Source organism: Euprymna scolopes, chromosome 43, assembly GCF_053919585.1.
Source record: "Euprymna scolopes isolate OS-2025 chromosome 43, ASM5391958v1, whole genome shotgun sequence".
In the NCBI taxonomy this organism is placed as follows: Eukaryota; Metazoa; Mollusca; class Cephalopoda; order Sepiida; family Sepiolidae; genus Euprymna; species Euprymna scolopes.
In genome coordinates this window covers 34,021,856-34,036,322 of record NC_136524.1, presented here as the reverse complement: position 1 = coordinate 34,036,322, position 14,467 = coordinate 34,021,856, and the positions used below count along the sequence as shown (strand labels likewise).

The window sequence follows — 14,467 nt, the reverse complement described above, 5'->3', positions numbered from 1 at the left end:
GATGAGTGGTTACTCCCATGTAAAAAAAAAAAAGAGGTTTAATATCAAAATATATAGAAAACTACATGTGAAAGAATGGGACAAATGTTAAATGATAATCACAGATAAAATAATAAGTCCAAAAGCATAAATTCACAAAAGAGATATTTTATATATATATATATATATATATATATATATATATATATATATATAGTCCATCACCTTACCGATGCTAAACTTCTGATTAACCAACAATATGGATTTAGGTAAGCCCGTTCCACAGCAGAAATCCTAACTGTAATCTCAGAACGTATATATCCTTCACTGAACAAAGCAGGAGAGGGTAGAGCAGTAGCTCTAGATATATCTAAGGCTTTTGACAGGGTATGGCATGAAGGTCTTCTCAGGAAAATCAGATCATACGGTATCACTGGAAGAATACATAACATAATTAAATCCTTCTTAGATAAGTGAAAAATTCAGGTTGTCCTCGATGATCGTACATTGAAACAATATGATATAAATGCGGGAGTGCCTCAAGGATCTATCCTTGGACCTCTATTATTCCTAATATTCATAAATGACCTCCCTGACAAAATTGTCTGTGAGATGGATATATGTGCTGACGACACCATGCTCTATAACAGACACGACAGGAAAACAAATGAACACATATCTAAAGAAATGGCAAAAACACTAGAGGATGACTTCCGATCTGTAGTGGAATGGGGACAAAAATGGATGGTCACAGTCAATGCTGCCAAGACTAAACTTGTTTCCTTCAATAATTACAAGACACCTTCTCTACCACCAATAGCAACGGGCAATGACTCTTTATCTGCCAGTACATCTTTTAAACTCCTCGGCCTAACGTTCACAGGAAACATGAGCTGGAACAATTACATTGAGAGCATTGCCAGGACTGCTGCGAAGAAGGTTGGTTCTCTCTACCGTGCTAAAAAACTACTAATACCCAAAAGTATCCTGTACCTCTATAAGGCCACCATTCGCCCATGTATGGAGTATTGTTGTCATATTTGGGCTGGTGCATTCGCCACTAGTCTCTCGCTCCTAGTCAAGGTTCAGAAGAAAAGGATAAGAGTTAAGTGTTAGGTAGATGGTGAAACGATCAGTTACGGTGGAACTTGAGTAGGGATAGATTATCTAAATGGACGACTCAAAATAAATAGCTTTGTACATCTGTTTTTGATAAGCAGACGATAATGAGAAAAGTTAAAGAGCTGTATGTTTGTGTGTGCACTAGTGTCTGCATGCATATGCTTATGACTATGTGCATGCATGAATTGAGATAACTATTCCAAGACCAACAGAAGGGTGAGGGTGGGAGGGGGGTAGAACTGAGGCAAAATGTTGTGGATTTTAGCTCAACTGCTTACATCCAGGATTGATCAAAACAGCAATATTTTGGATAAATTCAGCAAAATTCATCTGATTGGCTTATAATGTTTGTTATTTGTTTTTATTAATTCATGCGAGCATATATTTCAAACTAGTTGTGCGGAAGCGAATTTAAGCACTTCCATTTTGCATGCCAAAGAGTGAACTTGGCTAGCTACAGAATGATTTTATCCAGAAATATGAATCTCACCTGTCTCTGTAAATGTATGTATGTATGTATGTATGTTTGTTTATGTTTTAATGCATCTAAAACCAAGCTTCTATCTTTACATCATCAATGTTCTGATCCACATCTGGTATCAATTGAAATGAATGGCTCTCTTCTTGGGAAGGCTCCATGTTTCGACAAGCTTCTAAGCTTGACCTTTACTCCTGATCTAAAATGGAATACATATATCAAATCCGTTACCAAGGTCGCTGGAAAACTGATGGGATCCTCTATCGATCCAGTAGATATCTTCCTGCTGATGCAGTTCTCAACATATATAAGATCCAGGTACGTCTAAGGATGGAGTATTGCTATCACATCTGGGCAGAAACTGCTAGGAAGGACTTATCCTGGCTTGGCAGAGTTCAGAATAGACTTCGTAGCCTTGTGGGGGATGCCCTTTCTTTTCCCTGCAACCTCTTTCTCACAGAAGAAACGTTGCAAACCTGTCTCTGTTTTATCATTATTTTCATGGTCAAGTGCTTGTCTGCTTCAATCTATTGTCCCCCCTCCTTGCCAAACATTCACGAGAAACACTTGTTTGGCTGTAAACACTATCAATGATTTCCCCCACTCTTTATCTGTGTCTAAGCCTAAACGTAGATTCTATGAACAAAATTTCTTTCTAAGAACTGCACACCTGTGGAACTCTCTTCTGTTTACCTGCTTTCCAGCTGACTACAATAGTGCCGTCTTCAAGTCCAATGTAAACAAGTTCTTGATGAGTCGTTTCCCTTAAGTAATCCAATTTTCCAAATTTACACTTCTAAAGATTACTACAATATTGTCCTTTTGACCACTGTACACTCATTAACCCTTATTCTCGAGTAGCCTCTAGGCCTTGATAAGTGGTGATTCCTTTGTAAAAAGTTTTTTTTTAAATTTACTTGAAAATGGATGGAAGTATAAAGGATGAGTTAAACTTGCTGTTAAGTTTAATTTTTTTTGTTTTTTTTTTTTGCTTAGAGGCTTGCATTACTAATTTTACTTGTACTCTACGTACTTGCCTCAATTCAAAAATGTCCTGTCCACTAGTGATGGGACAATTCCAATATTTTTCCTGATTCCGATACTATTACTGATTCCGTACTAAATTCCCAATTCCAATACAATTACCAATGATTCCGATTCTTTATAAATCTCTAAATACTTAACTATAAAATTGTTGGTTTTGCCTAATTACCATAAAAACAAACATGTCAAATGTGCATATATTTTCTAAAACGTGAAAACACTCGTGGGCTGAGCTATAGCTTTTGGCATTACTGGTAATTTTAAAAACATAAATATTTATTCTTTTATTATTACTACTACCAGTGGAAGATTTGGTTTTAAACAAAAATCAAATAAAAAAAAAAAAGGATAATTAAAAGAATCGTTTTTGGCATGGGAAAATAAGTACAATCTTTCCGGTTCCAATACCAATTCTGATACCTCAAAAAGTTTCAATTTTTCTGATTCCCGATTCTGATTCCGATTAATCGTCCCACCACTAGTAGCCACCATACTCCTCTGATTTGACACCTTGTCTGACTTCTAGTTATGTGGTACGACAAAGAATTGTGTGTGTAACAAAAAACTAGACATCAAAGAATTGAAAAATAGAATAAAAGATGTATTGGTGGACTTAAGTCATGAAATGTGTGTCATGGCATATCTAATTGCACTGATCATAACTGCGTGTTGTGCATCAATCATGCTGGTGGATAGGTGAAGATTATCTCAAATAAACTCTGAATAAATGATTGCCCTCATGCTAGTTGCAACATCATTTTCACTCACCCTTTATGCAAATACAATCATATCTTGCTATGATGCACAGACCGTTTCGATCATAATAGATCTCATCAGGCAAGAAAAATTACGCTTTCTAACATAAAGAATAATCCAAAAAATATTATTTGCTCTCTTTAATGGAGTACTATCAACGACCTTGTTGAAATTCAATTACTCTTCGTTTTTGGATATCTCCCTACTTGGAAAAAATTAATAAATATATCTATATATAAATATATGAATATATATGAATATATATATATATATATATATATATATATATATATATATATATATATATATATATATATATATATATATATATATTTAACCTGCAATTTCCGTTTTAGTCTTTAAATATTCCTATCTATCTAATATATCAATCCACCCACACATTTATATCCTGTATGTATATTTACTTATATTTTACTATATGCATTTGCTTACATACTTACTTACTTTATCCGGAATTTGCAGATACCTGTCATCCTCTCCCCTTAAAACATTTTTTTATTTTATATTTTATTTTTTATTTATTTTTTTTATTCATTATTTATTTTTTATTTATTTATTTATTAATTTATTTTTTTTTTTTCCATTTAATGTCTTTTAACAACTCTTGCTGACATTTTCTTAAGTAATAACCTGTACATTTCAGTTGACCTATTTTTTTGCTCTATATTTTTCGCGCCTTTTAATATCATTTTGTCTCGGTCATTTTAACATTTGCTTTTCTATTTTCGATTTAATTCTATCACCATTTAATTTTTTTTCTCTTCTTCTTCCCTGATCTTTCTTAATTACATTATGCCTCGGCAGCCGTGTCAAACGCATATCTTATTATTCTTTTATTAATATTATTGAAATTTTTTCCCTTTTCCTTGTACATATTTGTGAATTATTCCATGGATTTCAGCCTTTTGGATTATTTTGGACCATCTTCCAATTGCGTGATTTCCTTGGATTTTACTTGTGCAAATGGAAATTCAATTAACTTTCTTGGATTTATATTTTTGGATTTTACCGTCATTGAATAATTTACCTTTCACCAGACAATCCCTCACGTGTAATCACCTTTTTCTTCACCATATTCCTTCTGCTTCACTTTTTGTTATCAAGTAAGATCTTTGACTTACTTGCAGTTTCATCAAATACTTTTGTATGCAAAATCCTATGCTGCATTTTGCTAATTCCTACCCTCTGATGAGAAGGAAAGTATTTCTTCAAAACTCTGTGGATTAAGGACTATCCACTTATCAAGTGTTTCCTTTTCAGATTAAATATGTTTTTAACTCTTTTTCAAAGTGTTTTTTAACATATTTTATTAACTGTTTGCTCTTTTATATATATATATATAGATATACTTCAGAATAAAATTATCTAACAATCAACTGGTATGGAAACCTATGATTTTAGGTCTTACAAAATATTATTGGCAGTAATATTCTATAAGGACTATCCCATTTAAATAAAGATTGCTCGATATACAAGATAGAGCAAATAAATCAAATTTTAGTCATTCAATAAAATTTAAAAAATTATGACATGAAATGGTTATAATTTAACCATTTCACGTCATAAATTTAACAATTTTACGTAATATTTTTAAAATTTTATTGAATGACTAAAATTTTATATATACACACACACACACACACACACACACACACACACACACACACACACACACATATATATATATATATATATATATATATATATATATATGTATGTATGTATATATGATGGACGCTCCCGTCAATTTTGACATACGAGTTTCTGCCACAACAATTAAGTTGCTCGGAAATCCACATATGATTTGTTTATAGTGGTGAAGGCTTTGTGTAGAACCATCCACACATTTTGGTATTCCTGCTAACCTAGAATTGCACAGGACTATAATTCAGACTGACAATGAACAAGCCATCCTCAAAAGTAGTTCTGCTGGTCGGATTTTGGTATGAATCTTTTTTGATTAATCTATATATATTTTTTTTATAATATATTGCTTTAATTTTTTAGGATAAATGCCTTAAAGAGAAGAAAAAATATTCAATATCTCTTTAGTAATAAAAGTGTGTGTGTGTGTGTGTGTGTGTGTGTGTGTGTGTGTGTGTGTGTGTGTGTGTGTGTGTGTGTGTGTGTCTTTCTCGCTTCTATATGACTAGTGGCACGCAGGGAGTGGGGAAGCATTCAATCACATTATAAACTATCTTCCTTTCTCAAATTTCTCAGTACTAGGACTTATACTTGAGTCTTTGATACACCTCATCATAATTAAACTATTTCTCTTTCTCATATTTTTTGATACTAGGACTTATACTTGAGTCTTTTGGAGCACGTAGTTAAGAAATTTGTCCAGGATATACTATTTTTAAAAATATTGTGTTTCTACAGAATATGAACCAAACTAAACTGACTTTTGGCGAATGAGATTCATGCGAACAGCTGGTCAAGCTGAATCAAACAGCTGTCGCCAAACAGTCAATTAGTACAGTATGAAACAAAAAAAAATTTTTGTACCTCTATAGTATACCAACCAAACTAAACTGGCTTTTATCGAAGCAGATATCCAGAACAAGCCGGAAATAAAATGAAGCCGTTTACGAACTAGAAATCACAAAATAAATATGACAGAAAATACTTAAAGCAACGTCAAACCGTATAAAGGGTGACTGTGTTTTTTTAACCCTAGTCCTAACCCTAACCCTAAACTCTAAACTAACTCTTACTAAATATGAATGAGTGTTACTTTAGGGTGATTGAAGGATTGAATGAGAATCCACGAATGTTTCACACTAGTCACTTCCAATACTTTTATTGTCATCGAAGTCGGTGAAATCGCCCATTCGTTAATCAAATTAATTGATTGCCTACTCCTATTGAGAACTTGGATTAAAGTTTAAAATGCAAAAGTCAAGTAGTATCATGGTTCGATTGTGCTCTAAACAGAAACATCCATTTCGAATGCACCCCGTCTTATCAAAGAACCTACAGTTGATTTTATATACCGGGCCCTTCTTCTTGTGCAGTGATAGAACTTTTCAAATGAACTTGCGATGTTAGGCTGTATAAAAGTGTTAGCTTTGGTCAAAATTGGCTTGTTTCTTTCTTTAATCAGATTTTTTTTTCCGATTAGCGATTTTTAATATTTATCATTCCACTACAAAGCCTATATAGGAACACTCCCGGACACATAAAGTACATTTGTGTGAAATTTCATAAAAAAATCGGCCTTATTATAATATTGATTTTGTGTTTTGATTTAAACTGAGAAAATAAAAAGAGCATGTAATTATTTAACACATTTTTATTACACTTTAAATTCGATAATATTTTTATATTTATTTTTTTTATATATATTGGAGATAAAGCATATTTCATCTCCAATAATTCAGAAATTAAGAAGAAGAAAAAAAAAAATTCTGAAAAGTTCCACCCAGGCAACGTCAAATAAGTACAGTTGGTACATTACTAAAGCACTGCATGCTTGTCACAGCACTGTACGCCGTGCGTTATCATGCTTATTATATTATTAAACAAAACAAAAAACAAAAAAAAAGAAAGAAATATATATATTTACTTGAAAATGGTTGAATGGTAAGTCCCAAAAGCTACGAAAGAAAACGAATTATATTTATTGTAAATTCATACAATTAGGCACAGGGCCTGAATGATTTTAACTGAAACATTCATTTATATATATTTACTTGAAAGTGGATGACGTCATAAGGGCAACAATGATGTAAATAAAGGGAAGAATAGAATAGAAGTAGTGGGAGGAGGAGAATGACGTAAACTAATTAAGAGAGAGGGTTGGTCGGTTGTCTTTGTTTTAAGGCATATCAACCCTTTTCAGGTTATTTAATGCCGAATCCAAAGATTTTGAAGAAAAAATTTTTTAATAGAATATATTTGTTGTTTTCAAGTCGGTTTCTATTTAACTCATAGTTGGGACCCTAACAGGTACTACCACTCCGGGTCAGAGTGGACCTGGGAGCAATGGCAATTAAAGGGTGGCTCAACAATCCCAAAAGCTCGTAAGCTGAGGCCTCACCACTGGATATAATTTAAGGTCATATCCAGGACCGTAGAGAGAGAGAGAGAGAGAGAGAGAGAGAGAGAGAGAGAGAGAGAGAGAGAGAGAGAGAGAGAGAGAGGTGTGTGTGAGAGAGAGAGGATTATTTATAGAGAGGAGTGAGAGGGGGAAGAGCTTAAAAATAGATGACATTACAAAAATGAATTTAGAGATTTGTGAATTCTATAATTGTTTTCTCTAGAATATTTTAGGAGTTAAATTTCATAAAAAATAGGATGTATTTGAAGCTTTAAGTGGATTATGACTTTATAGTCTCATCGGGACTATGAAGTGTCTTTCCTGGCATATGTTACATAATGATACGCTTAGATTTTATGCAGATTGTCTACCTTTCTTTTTATAGGGAACACACAGACAGCACACACATACATACACACGGATATTGAGTTCTATATATCTAAGTAAATATTTAAAGTTTCATTAAAAATCAGATGATTCTCTGATTTTTTTTAAAGGGGGGAGGGTCAAGTGTGTATTATATTATACTATAGGATTGTGCAAATTATTTGGGACAAGGAAAAATAAGACAATGTTTCAGAGAAATCTATTTTATTGTTGAAAAAAAAAAACACTTACCAATGAAAAATAAAACATTACACACTCGTAGTCTCCTCTTTGCATTACACAATCGTGTCTTCTCTTTGCATTTCTGGCCATTTCAATGCGATCTGGTATTGAAGTAACCAGATTAGGACACATTTTACTTTAACTCATCATCGTCATACAAGATTTAATTTATTGCCGAAAATAGATTCTCCATTGTTTAGCAGTCACATTTTCTGAGCTTGGTTCTCACCATTTCCCATAGATTCTTTATAGGACTTAAGTGAATTGCCAGCCTACTTAAAACCATTAATCGCTGCTTCTTTACAGAATGCTTTGCGTTTTCTTTAACGTATGACACTTTGCCAAATCCTGCTGAAACATTCCATCGCCATTTGGAAAACGACTTTAAAAACTAAGAAACCAATGAGTTTCTAATAGTTCTTATCTGTTTTGCTATTCATCAAATCCTGTAGCAGATATCATACGTCCATGGCCAGAGGCACTAAACATACCCCAAAACATCTTTTAAGTGGGAAGGGGGGGGGTGCTTGTTGAAAATGTCCAGCTCGGATAGTTTCACAGATCTCACAAACATGGACTTCAAAATTTAACTCATCTGAGAATATAACTTCTCTCCAAATATCTACATTCCAATTCTTCTGTACATTTCCCCATCGCAGTCTTTTGGTCTTCATTGCACGTGTTGAAATTTTTAAAGAATGCTTTGCATTATATTTTATGGCAGTTACCATAATGCAACTTTTGTTGCGTAGGTCGGCATTTTGGCGGATCTCCATCTTGGGGAGTCGTCAAAATTAATAAGAAGACGGGAGTGTTGGAACGGTCTAGAAACCTACCTGGGAATAATAATAACAACAAAGGAAGAAGCCATTTCAAAAACGAAACGGTTTTTATATACGTTTCAGAATCAAAGGTTACAGCAAGTCTGTAAGTTGTATCGGTTCATAGAAAGTTTGGGATTTTTCATTTTGTGTAATGACTCTGGAACAACTCGTCCCTCTGTCTTGGTTTTCAGCTGTCTTCCCACTTCGAATATCTTTTTGTATCTTCTTCTTTCCCACCAGAACTGTTCTCCCTCCTGATTGGCTAAAACCTCTGTTCACATAGAGAGAAAAAGAGGAAGAAAGGAAGGAAGGGGAAGGTAGAGAGAAAGAGAAATGTAATGGAGTAGTAGTAGTAGTAGTCTCGGCTTCACTACAATTTGATGTATGACACGTTGCCAAATCCTGCGGTCTATAAATATTCCACCACCACTCGGAAAACGACTTTAAAGGCTAGGAAACCAACGAATTTCATAGTACTGTTCAATCACCAAATTGAAAATCTCACTAATCGTTATCCTCAAGTGGCTTTTGGCCTTGATAAGTGGTATCTCATTAGTTCTTATATGTTTTGCTATTCATCGTTTCTGTAACAGGTATCAAGCGCCCAGGGCCAGAAATACTTAACCTACCGTAAAATATCTTTTTAGGGAGATATTTTGGTGCTTGTTGAATACGTCCAGAACAGACAGGTTCAACTATGAGCCTTCTCACAAACATGAACCTGTGATCATGGACTTCAAAATGTGACTCATGTGAGAATATAACTTTTCTTCACATACCAATATAGAGATATGCTGTCAAGCTGCTATCTAGCCCTAGTTTGCACACAGCACACACACAGACACAATGTACAACACTTTCAAGTTTGAGACATATACAGTTATAGCCCCTTATTTTCAGCATTTGCTTGTTTCAGCTTATAGATGGCAATATCGACTTCCTTTTCATCCCCCCTCTCTCTCTCTCTCTCTTTCTCTCTCCCTCTCTCTCTCTCTCTCTCTCTCTCTCGCTCTCTCTCTCTCTCTCTCTCTCTTACACCAGTCATGCCAAGCTGAACGGACATGTTAAAAACCCACTCCACCTGACTTTCTTGTAAGCATGTCTTGTACTTGTTGCCCGTAATAAATTCACATGGTTTGTAAGTTACGCAGTTAGTGAGTGATGTTTCCTTATTTCTTGTTCATCTATAAATGTTACTTTTTGCAACATGATAGACAGCATTCAACGTCTCCACTACACCTACACTCCAATTCCTTTGTCCATTGCAATCTTTTGGCCTTCATTGCAGGTGTCAAAAGTTGTTTATGCAGAGGTTTTTGGGCCTTTCTTCCAACTTTGAAGAGCCATCGCCTGAATGTAGAATTGTGAACAACTGCACCTGCAGCTGCCAGGTCGTGCTGCTAGTCAACCTTTGTTTTCTTTGAGGCCTTCACACTATTTCTTATAAAAAAAAAATCTATCATCATGAGTTGCAGTTTTTACGTTTCTGATCACAATTTCCCTTTCTGTTAATGCTGCAATGGTCAGATTTGATTTTATCATTGATAATCCTTGCAGCAAAAGATTTTCTTGCATTTAAAGTCTCGCCAATTGCTTTAACACTCATTTTAGCATTTTTCCTTCACAACCACAATCTTTAATATCCTGGAAATAGTCAAATCTGCAGTCAGACGGTAAATAATCAGCATTCTCATTATTCATGTGTGCAGATAAGCAACCTTTCTCTGTCGTTTAGTCGGATCTACTGACTCAAATTTACTACCTACACCTATACTAAGCACTTCTTAGTCACCCTATATTTACACAGGTCTGAAAGAGAAAAAAAAACAAATGGTTAGTTTCCTAACAGAAAACATTAATTACAAGAAATGTTTCAATAAATGAACAATTTTTGAGCTTGTCCAAACTAATTTGCACAAGTCTGTATCTATGTACAACAAATAAAGACATGATAAGGCACGACAGATGTCTCCTGCTGATTGTCTATTCGTGTGATGTTGAGGGACGTCATTCAAGCAAACTGGGATTCTTATGCTAAGAGCAACAAGAAGAAGTAACCGATTTTGATTTAGATGGACTAGCATACTATTTTTGTTCCATTAAAAATCTTTGTTAAAAATAAACATTTTTTGTAGAAGGATGTTATAGTTTTCTTGAAGCATTGCGTGTAGTCTTAAAGGAGTTTTGTTTGAAGGCTATATCAATACAGTTTGCGGGAAACACGGTGGACACGAGTTAGTATATAAAAGAATAATGACAATATTAGAAGGAATTTTCAATAATTTTCAATTATATCATGTTTACTTACCAGCATATTGTGTCACACAAGATAGTAATTGTTGATATCCCTAATTTTCGAAAGTAGTATCTCTTCTTCAGGGGGAAAAAGAAACGTATGTAACTGTTTGGTGAAGCTTTCCTTTGCCTGTTTTATTTTTATTTCATTATTTATGTCTGGAAGTCAGTGTCATAGTCTGGCTGTCAAATCAATTTTCAGGATTTTTGTTTTTCAGACTGACAAGCTGAAATTTGGGTAGGAATTAAATAATTTGTTGATATATTTATTTTGCATTGTCATCTTTTGGTAAACATTTACTATTAAAAAAAAAAGCATTATGGAAAAGCAAAAAAACATTTACGATTTAAAAAAGTAAAATATGTTTTTTCTTTTAACTTAAAGAAATTATATTTTTATGTTTGACTCGTATTTAAAAAAATATTTTCTCTAAATCTAAGGAATAAAAAAATAAGAACACCAGAGTTGATTGACCAAATAAAGATTCTCATGAATAAGGGCTATTGTGTGTCTATAGAGACAATACTTACTGTCTTTATAGACGCAGTTTGATGTTCACACAAATATTTGCTCGGAACTGAAGATGAAGAAAATTTGCCCGTTTGTCCCAAGAATGCTCAGAGAAGATCATAAAGACATTGTCATCATAGCAGGAAGATGTTGGAGCTGATCAATTCAGATCCTTCAGTTCTTGACGCTCTGCTGAGTTGTGATAAAAGCTGGAGCTCTTGCTATAATCCAGAGACTAAGAGCCAGACCAGACCAGAGTTCCTAGACCCAAGAAGGCCAGACAGAACAAATCCACCCAGAAACTTATAATGATCCCTTTTTTTGACAGTACGGACATGATCTACATGCACTGGGTTCCCACTGGACAAATAGTCAACAAAGAATACTATCTTGAGGTTTTAAAGGAGTTCAGGAAGAGATTCCATCAGAAGAGGCCAGCACTCTCCAAATCGAGTCAGAACAATGCACGAGTCCACAACTCCATCCTAGTCACAGACTATTTGACCAAGATGGGCATCAAGACAGTTCCGAAGAAGCAGCACAAGTGCCAATGATGATATATTTCGCCCAACACCGAGCATGTGTTTTCAAATGAAGGTAACATTTCGTCCCACATCAGAGTTAATAATTATGTCTCAGAGGGACTCGAGGCTTCATGCGCCAAAAGTAAAGAGAATGAGTTTCACGTCTTCATTTGACCATCATCTTTGCGGAAACTGAAAAAGGCGCCAACGAATGTCAGGAACAAGACCCATCTGATTGGTCCAAACAAAAATGTGGCCGATCAAACCGACCAATGAGGTGCCTGCTTATTTCTGCAGAATTTCTAACAACTATTAATAAAAGTACCTATACAAAAACAGTCTGGAAACTTATTGAAGGCACTTGATCAATTTTTATGATTTTTGGAATGTATACCATCTTCATTCCGTGACAAATAGATACACAATAAAAGTTTTTTATTTTTGTTTATCACCATGAGTACCAATCTGAATAAGCACCCTTTTTCTTTTATCGTCCTGAAATGATTTTAGTCAGGGACCTGAACCTTGGATTAACCACTAAGGAGGCTGTCCTATCAGCAGGTGCAAAGTACCAGGGCTGCTTTATTGCTATTTGGTGAATGGATTCTGGACCATACAGTAGTTTCTGGTAGGGCCTCTCGATGCCATACTAGTGAGTAATTGTAACGGCTTTACCTTATGTGCTACAAAAAAAAAAAAAATTTCTTGTCTTTTTCTCTCTTACTTTCCCTCTCTGTCCTACTCTAACCAAGTCTATCGACCTGTTCCACAAATCCCAAAACCTCAACATGACAAATCTCCAAAAACAAAACACGAATAAACCTAGCACCCCATCCTCCAACGTAGACCCCTACTACCAGGTCTCCTTCTCCAACATCAGGGGTCTACGTTCCAACCTTCCAGAGGTTGAAACACAATTACAGGAGACAAAACCGGACATATTCTTTCTAAATGAAACTGGCATAGGGCCAACCACTTCCCTAGACGAATTCATAATTAAAGGATACTCTAACTTAACATCTAAATCTGACCCCCAAGATCGCCATGGGTATGGAATATGTGCCTACATTAAAGATGGCTTTCCATGTGGTAGGGATATCTCCAGAGAAGACCCTAATTTACCTTATATGTGCTTCCGGGTTGCACTAGCTTACACCACTGCATTTATATTCGCCCTCTATTACGCCCACAACAGTGGGGTTACTATCTTTAAGAGCATATCTGCGAAAATTGACTACATCCTGTCTGCTCATCCTTTGGCTAACATTCACATTTGCGGTGACTTCAATGCCCATAATGTGGAATGGCTGACCCACTCAAATAAGACCGATGACGAGGGGAAGTTCTGTCATGATTTTGCCACTGCCTATGACCTCACTCAGATTGTTCATGAACCCACCCGTGTGCCCGATACTACCGGTCAGTATGCAAGCCTTCTTGACCTTTTTCTCACAACTTTCCCTGAGCTATGTTCATGTTCCATTCTATCTCCTTTGGGATCCTCCGACCACGCTGTTGTAGCAGTTATGATAAAAATGAAATGTGATAAGTCTTCAGACGTATCTCTCAACCGTACTGCATATCGATACTCTATGGCTGACTGGAATAGCTTCCGTACATTCATATCCAATCTACTTCTGCATTCCATGTTTAAAAAGGATGTGTCCTCTATAGTATCAGACCTGACCAAATGATTAATTGTAGGCATAGACGGATTCATACCATCCAAAAAATTCCAACAAAAACCTAACAGCCAGCCATGGTTCTCCCCAGAATGTGCTGCTGCCATCGCGCACAGAAATCACTTTTTCCATAGCTATCAATGTAATAGATGTACTGAGACTAAAGCTGCCCTCAGGACTACCAGCAACCACTGTAAAAGAGTAATAAAAAATGAAAGAGAGCTATATGCTCAGTCCGTTAAATCCAAAGTAGCTGAGCAGTGGCTTGGTTCTCACCAGTTTTGGCAAATAGCAAACAGGATCCTGAACAGAAGTGTGCGTTCTATCACAACCATTATCAATGGACTTGAGGTAATCTCGTCAGCATCAGACAAGGCCAAACTATTTGCCAAGAACTTTGCAGCTAATTCTACTCTATACGACAAAGGCCATCAACTCTCCGTATTTCCTCCTATAACAGACAACATGCTATGCAACATACAAATATATGTGTGTGAGGTCGCCAAGCTAATCAAGAACCTTGATTCCAGTAAAGCAACTGGCCTTGATGGCATTCCAGTTATAGTGCTGAAAAAGCTCC

At 35.3% G+C, this 14,467-nt stretch overlaps 1 protein-coding gene across 2 annotated transcripts in view; it reads right to left on the bottom strand.

Moving 5' to 3' along the window:
- The window catches only part of LOC145268276 (eukaryotic translation initiation factor 4 gamma 3-like), a 222,638-nt gene extending 215,554 nt beyond the window's left edge, over positions 1–7,084 (bottom strand). Inside the window, exon 1 of one of the 2 annotated variants that reach the window (XM_080123658.1) lies at positions 6,969–7,084. The gene's annotated coding sequence lies outside the window, so the exon portion shown is untranslated. The remainder of the gene's footprint in view (positions 1–6,968) is intronic. The other variant, XM_080123651.1, reaches the window with a different exon arrangement.
- Between the last annotated feature and the right edge of the window lie 7,383 nt (positions 7,085–14,467).